Here is an 8,279-nt window from a genome sequence, read left to right as displayed (position 1 = left end):
TCCATCGTGGGACATGTCTTTAGTTTCATGGTGAAGTTAGTGGCAGCAGAATGACATGGAAGCTGAGATCCGAGGACTCAGCAATGGTGGTTTGGGTCCTGGTGGCGATGATGGATTGGCTTGGAGATTCGTGACTTGGAGCATCGGCATCGGCAAGTAGGGGTGACAATAGAAGAGAAATTCAGAGACTAAGCTTCAGGATAAAAACCCGAGATCTACCCTTAATTGGTTGTGTCTAGCAATAGTCTTGTTGAAGACATTGTTTTTGCGAGCCTGAAATTTCTCTAGGGTGAAAACCTATGATCCATAATCAGGGTGACGACAGTAGCTTGTGCATTGTTACAAAGAATAGATCTATGTAGCAAGTCTTTTTTTTTGTAATTCTCTTTTTTGCCTATGTGTATCCGTGTTATCATTAGTGAGACCTGCGTTGTTGTAGAGGCTGAGTGTAATTGATATCTTCGCAATATTAATATATTCCCTTTGTCGAAAAAATATATAATGTTTTGATAATTTAAATGTATTGTTTGCCTATTTATTGAAATTATTCCAATTGTAAACTACGCATGTGTTACAAGAGAAAATCCGTAAATAAGTATATTGTAAGAACTTATGCAAAGTATATTTAGGATCATTTTCTTCTCTTGATGAATGGTTGTTGCTTCGCTCTGATCTCTCGTGCGCAATATCCTACAGCGATGTATAGGAATTTGTGTCGCGGACTTGCTGCCAGACAGCAGTGTTGCCTATTCTGCCGAGGATCGACGAGATGGGGATCGATCGGTATAAGTGCCGGAAGTGGCGGCGAGTGCGCGTGGGTACGTGCTGGAAGTGGCATGCGTGCGTGCTCATATGGGAAGAGCCAGCAAAATCCCGTCGATATCGTCAATCACCGAACGGTCGGATCCTGTTCCGTTCCGTTTATATACTAGCACTGTTGTTACCGCTGCTGTATACCCCTTCCACCTCCGACTCCATCCCGTCCGTCTCACATCACGAAACATCGGAGCTCCTGAGGGGTGCAGCCAGCAGCCATGGCGACCGACGAGCTCATAATCAAGGCTAGTTCCTTCTCTCTCTTTCTCTACCAACACCCAGCTCGCATGCCTCTCTACATACACACATCTACTTTTCTTGATACATAGGAGTACATAGTATACATTCGTGCGGTTATTTTATTTTCCAATCAAGGGAACGATTTGTCTTCGTGTTTCTATTACTCCTAGAATGTATTTCGCGCAGATTCTCCTGATATCTCTAGTCGATTTATATATGCTAGTAGTAGTATTGAACAAGGTGATTCTTGCACATAGAAAAGGAAAACAATCCCCATTGTTTTGACTCGCCTTGGACGTTGATTCTCGGATCCGTTCAATCTGTTGTCGCTGCTACTTATTGCTGAACCAGATGAGATTTAGTACTAGTAGTAAAATTATTGGTCGATCAATATTTAGTTATTTACTCTGCATGACAATTACTCTGCCTTGGCGCCTTATTTAATTTCCAGAGGAAAAGAGAGGCGCCGGCAAGTGAATGTGAATCATGGTCTGCCAAGACCAAGATGGGGAAGCAGAAGATGGCATTGCTGCATCAAGGGCTCACCTTACTTGACAACGGCAGTAGACACGTCCATGGCGATGGCTGTTTTAAACCGATGGTGAGAACCTCCCAGGGAACCATCTCATCTCACATTGCTGCATTTCAGGCACTTCTGCTTTTCAGAACTACTTCTGAATTTCTGAATCTCCCAGGGAACATGTATTTGATACTCTGTAAAACAGACACAATTGTGAATTTCTAAATCTTCAATCATGGTGTACCATGTGGAACTGCCCGACAAAGTAAAAACTATGTGCTTATGCTTTTTTCTTGTAGTACTCATTAGTAATGAATGAACTAGTAGAAATACACAATGACTCGTGCTGGACTTCGGTTATCGTATCTGTTTATTTATTATTCTTCTCCTGTTGGTACAACATTTGATGTTTTCTGAAACTTCTCCATGTTATATACTTTCTTTTCCTATTTTTACGCTACTTGGAAAGTATTGCAGTCGACATTCTGTGGTTGTGCGACACGATCGGTGTGTCTGTTTTTTGGTCATGGGCAATTCGTCTCCGATGAACTGACTAGGGCTACTACTGCTTATTGCTATACTAGATGAGATTTAGAAATACAATTACTGGTTGATTAATGTCTACTACTAGCATAACAATTTCTCTGCCATGGCTGCTTAATTAATTTTCAGAGGAAGGCAGAGACACCGGCAAGTGATTCACAGTCTGCCAAGACCAAGAAGGGCCAGGAGATGCAGCAACAGAGCAGCAGTAGGCATGTTGATCTCGATAGTGATTATTATCCGAGTGTAAGGACCTCCATGGAACCATCTCATTTCATATTACTGCTTCTGATTTACAGAACACTTCTGCTTTCTAGAGCTAGTACTGAGTATCAAATGCATGCCCTCACATATATCATACTCGAATAGAAATACAAAACAATCTTTATCGTATAGTTTTCGGTTGGTACAAGCATAGAATATCTTAGTTAACTCGTCGCTTCAGATAGATAGGTATCAGCATGTGTTGTCGTTTTATTGGAAGTCTTGACTGAGGTTTTTATTTAGCCAATTCAGAGTACTTGTCTTGTCTGCTGTGACAGAAATTACATTAACCTTTTCTACTTTGTTTCTAAATCGTCAATCGTGTGTACTGTGTGGAACTGCCTGACAAACTAAATATTATATGTTTAATATTTTTTTCCCGTAGTGCTCAACTGCTCATCAGCAATGAATCGACCAGTAGACACAATGACTGCATGCATTCTCCATGATATTAGGCTATACTTATAATTTTTTAGAAAATGAGGCTATATATTGGTTTATTTTTGGTCTTTTACTCAATTCAAATTTCTCCTGATGCAAATTTTTTTGGTTATGGCAGGACGAGGAGCTCGCTAGCGTTGCTGGTAAACAGTTTGTGGCACTGGATAATCCATATGGTGATGTCGGCTATGGTCCTATAAGAGTAAGTTTTCTGCTGATTTATTTCTCTTGTATATACATTAATAAGAGCATGAGTGGCCCCATTCAGACTTTTTACGAAACGAATAATGTCTTTGTACTGTCTCAATAGTTCTTCGTTGTTTTTCTTTCCATCTCGATTGTAATTGTTCATAAATTACAAGCATACAGCTGATTGATCTAACCTCCTATGGCAGACCATGAGGCCAGAGAGTGTGCGGAATGGGCAAGGAAAGCTTCCAGGCTATCTTATTAAACCTGGAGTAAAGAAAACTAGCACAAAGAAAAATAGCCCAGGCCTAGTTAAAACTTATAAAGCAAGTCACACTCCTAATTCAGTATTTGTATTTGTGGGTGATATGAACATGTCTTAGTTATCAGGAAAGTTAGAACAAAGAAACAGAGCTTCCAATTTTTTTTAGTTATGTACTCATCATGCTTCCTGTGGTTGGATACTAGCTTTTCTTCCTTGTTCTGGATTTCTTTTCTTTTTATCTGCAATTTTGTATAGGTTTCTCATGTATTTTTACATTTTAGTTTTTTTTTTCCGTCGTGCAAGTTGTGCACCTTCTTGGTTTACTTCTTCTATTATAAAAGATCTGTGTTTGATACGTGTTCAAGGGGGAAAATTTAACTCATATGCTTCAGAGATTTTGCTCATAAAAAATCATTATTCAGATTATGTTTTATCTTGAAAGGAATATACAAACAAATGTTGAATTCGTTCCTCTGCTTTTGTTGGTTCTTTATTTTCAGAGGAAAAGAGGGAGGCCAGCAGGTTCCAGGTTTGTAAAGAACAAAACAGAGCAGAAGCCGGTGTTATTTGACAGCAACTGTCATAGCAGAACCTTTAGTAACGGTGCCAATGATAATGATTTTGAGCCACCGACGCCGATGGTAATACCTTACCTGAAATAATAAAAAATTTCTTCGGTCAAAACATGTTTTGTTATTCAAAGCTCGATCTATGTCACACTTTGCATTGTGAATGGTTGAGTCGGTTTTTTTTATTGGGGAAATGGACTAACAGAAAGTTGCTCTTCTTTGATTGGTTATGTTACAGAGGAAGACAAACAGGCCTTCCAAATCTATCAAGAGAAAGATGAAATACAAACCTCTCTTGGACAGCAGCAGTAGTAGTGAGGGCAAGGAAGATAAGGATGATAATTTTCATCTAGAGGTAAGGTCCAAAGTGGAATCATAAAATAATTTCAAATTGAAAAAATAATTGTTCATACATGGCACCAATGTTTCTGTAAAACAAAATATACGCGACTGTAATCGAGTGTAAAAAGACCAAGGTATATGTTACTCTCTGCAATGTGGATGGCTGTCTGAATCATAATCTCTCACATTAGACTAGACTAACCATGAACAAGCTTCACAGGTATCTGATGGCGATGGCCCTAAGAAAAATGCACGGTACTTCAACTTTTTGGTTGTTTTCTTTAGTAGATTGCATTTAAAACTTGACAATTTTGTCTGCCGGATGTACCTGAATGAATCTTCAAACAATTATAGTATTAATGGCACTGCTCTGAAAAGAGCTGTGGAGCTAGAGAAGAAATTGCCAGCGGAAGGCCCAAGCTTTATCAAGGTTATGAAGCACTCACAAGTTGTTAAGGGGTTTTGGCTGGTAAGTCTAGATTTACTGGGTGTTTGAATGTTTGTCCAGTGCCGAAGAATCGTTTTTTATTCTTATGAGGTTTACTTTTCCTTTCTCTAATAGAAGATTTGATTGCCCTCTCGTCGTTTGACTTTTGCGTTCCTCTCGCAGGGCATGCCAGCTAGTTTTTGCAGAGACCATCTGCTAAACCATGATCATAGAATTGAATTAGAAGATGAGGAACGGAAGACTTATGAAACAAAGTACATAGCTTACAAGACCGGACTTAGCGGTGGATGGAAGGGATTTGTGAAACAGAAACATCTTAAGGTTGACGACGCCGTGGTCTTCCAACTAGTGAGACAGACAACATTTAAGGTGAGTTCTTCAATCGTCCATTCATTTAAAAAAAATGGAATGCACAGTAGAAGTACTAACCATTCCTCCATAATATTTTATAGTGATTTGATTAGCTATTAACTCCTGTTTGCAGGTGTACATACTGAGGGAGAATGAGTTCATCGCTACTGATGGAGCCCTCGGTCTCCTGAGTCTGGACACATCTATGGATAACAGTGAGTTGAACGCATTATCATGCATGCTCATTTTGCAATGTTACCAAAAAATTGAATCACGCGCCGTGTTCTCTAATGCAGAGAAACAAAAGGAAAGTTCCAACAAACATGCCAATTCGAAGGAGGCAGTAGATGGCGGCGTCCGATTTCCATGTTCAGACATTGATGATTTCGCTTCGGTGAAAAGCTTTGTGGATTTCAAGATCATCATCGGCAACGGTTTGCTAGTACTCCCAGATCACCTGCGCATGACGTACTACCATCTCTGCCAGGCCCGGAAGGCTTTCCTCCACAGGAATCTTCTGAAGACAATAAGCCCCGAGTTCACTACACGCATGATTGTGGAGACGGTCAACATTGCTGAGGGCATCAGAGCCTCCTCCCTGCTTCCCTCGAGGACCTTGCTGAGTGGAAAAAGATCCTAGAGTCATTTGAGGCCAAGGGCATGGACGTCGCATTGATGCGCAAGCGCGTCGACGACCTCCTTGGCCTCCTTGGCGCTCCCTCACAAATACCAGTGGTGCCCCAGGGGTACGAGGCAGTGAAGCTGGAGCAGGCTCGTGCGGCGAAGGAGTTGAGAGCCATTGAGTCGACGGTGTCGACCCTCAAGGATTCTCTGAACGTGTTTGATGTTAAGATGGAAGAGATGGTGGCGGCGAGTACTAGGATGAAGGAACAAGCCATGAGAAAGCTGGCTACCGCGCCATGGTGAATTGGTGATCAACGACGTTTTGTGTGCATCTTCAGTAGTAACTAGCTCCATGTACCGCAGACTTTTTATCCTATCGGTCTAGCTATGGTTTTGTCTTTCTAGTTGGGTTTATTGCTAGTACATCAAATGTACCAGGATGATGTTTCAGGGTTTATTACTTTATTATGGGTGTTCTTGGTTTATTTCTAAAGCAACCGATTTTGGTTGTACTGGCAGCCTTGCTCCAGCTAGGTTACTTCTGAACATACGTGTATTGGAAGGGGATAAGCCATCTCTATTAATCTCACTTCTCCCTTTCGATTGGTGCTCTTTTTTTTTCTTAGCCAATGAGATGCAATAACAAATCTAAGAACCTATTTCTTGTCGGCCTTGTTTTCTTGTGTTGTTTGTTTCCACTTCCACGCTGCAACCTGGTTGGTATCATGAGCTACTTTCCTGCAAGTTGAGTAATGTGTATCGCTTTGTTGGGGGAAGGCACAACCGGCCGATGGGTGCTCTGGCATCTTATTTTTCTTTCCAAAAGCAAACGAATAATTTTTTCGATAAATGGCATTTTATTACTTAATTTTTTTAAGCAATACTCCTCACCTCTGCATAGCTAGGATGCACACATCCGTCCATGAATATAATCCAACACAATAAACATAACAAAGCAATAAAAAAAGGTCGCATGTAAAACTCCACTTATGGCACAGGAGCTGCAATCCTCCGACTATGCAACCACCCATGAGTAATATACTCCTTGGCCGTATTCTCCAATCGTGTAGACACTTCCGTAAAGAGGCCGCGGTCCTCCAGTCGCTGAAGTGATGAGCAAAGCCGTACACGGGTAGATGACCTGCATAAGAGAAGAATTTTTATCATTAAAAACCTTGCCCTTCCTACATAGCCAAAGCGACCATATAACTGCAATCGCTCCCACTCTGATAAGATTTTTCAACGTAGATCCCACCCCGTTTGCCATTCCTACATGGCCAAAGATGTTTGCAATGCTTTGGGGGGGGGGGGGGATAAGGTAGAACTTATCTGAATGATTGACCATATAGACCTAGTGAACCGGCACTGAAAGAAAATATGCTTTATTGTTTCCTCTTCGTGGCAGAAAGCACATTTCTTACAACCATGCGAGATGTGTTTTGTAAGGTTGTCTTTAGTAAGAATAACACCACGACGAAGATACCATATGAAACCTTAGTTTTCAGCGGTATCTTCATCTTCCAAATAGATTTATTATTAATTACCCGTTGAATGAATTCGATTAACGCTTTATACATGGACTCTACCGAGAAAACTCCATTCTTTGTTAGTTCCCATCGGAAAACATCAGCCCCCTTTTACCAACTGGACTGAAGCTAACCTTTGTAGCAGTTCATTCCAAGAAGCCAACCGGAGACCAATAAGGTCTCGCCTGAATGCCATAGCTGGCAGAAATGATTCAAACACCTTTTTCAAACTAACACCTTTGTGGAATACTATATTGTACAAGGCTGGATATTGTTGATGGAGCGTAGTTGTTCCCAGCCAAGAATCCTCCCAAAACCGTATCTCCGACCCATCCCTAATGGAGAAAAACAAACGAATAATGGAGGTCAGTGGTAGTTTTTCTTACCTAGTTTTCTTAGTCCCAGAAGTCATCCACTCGCGCTATTTCTACTTGCTGGCACGATTTCTTCTTGCTTAGTAGCCAGTACCATACTCCCCTTCTTCTTTGTAGCCTCCATTGTAAACCATGTTGACCTCTGCCTCCTCTTCGACCATTGTGGTTGGCATGGTGAATAGATGCCATCTGCTCATGAACGACTCCTACTCGTGCACCAGGGGTATACTCTCCTGTGGCAATTGCGCCACATCGCGCCACTTCCGTGTAGGAAACTATATCGCGCACGTCCAGTACTACCCCAACACCTACTACATATCCCTCAAACTCATTCTGGATATTGGTTCATCTGTTCTCCACCACAAGAGGGGACATGTTCAGTTCAATGTGCTTGATCATGCCGGTAAGCCAGTTTCTAAGTACACCAAAAGAACCACGATTGACTTTACTCTGCACCCTTCACCTTCTTTCGGCGAAAAAAAACCCAGTTTCAGACAAGATAGTACCCTAGCACTGGAGCAGTGGAGTCATCATGCGCTCGCCGAGGCTCGGTCACATGAACGAAGGCTTCCTCGATCTTCACCAACAGTATGGCGACGGATTACCCAATGGTATCCACTCCAAATCAAGAAAAACAACGGCCATCAACAATCAATGTGCACCGTGATCAACCTAGCGCTCTGATACCAAGATGATACGGGTCGTTGGCCCGATCTTTCACAACAAGACAACCTGGTAGATAGAATCTCCCAGCATGTGTCACATTA

Source organism: Lolium rigidum, chromosome 1 (assembly GCF_022539505.1).
Source record: "Lolium rigidum isolate FL_2022 chromosome 1, APGP_CSIRO_Lrig_0.1, whole genome shotgun sequence".
NCBI classification, from domain to species: Eukaryota; Viridiplantae; Streptophyta; class Magnoliopsida; order Poales; family Poaceae; genus Lolium; species Lolium rigidum.
Note: the sequence above shows the minus strand (reverse complement) of the source record.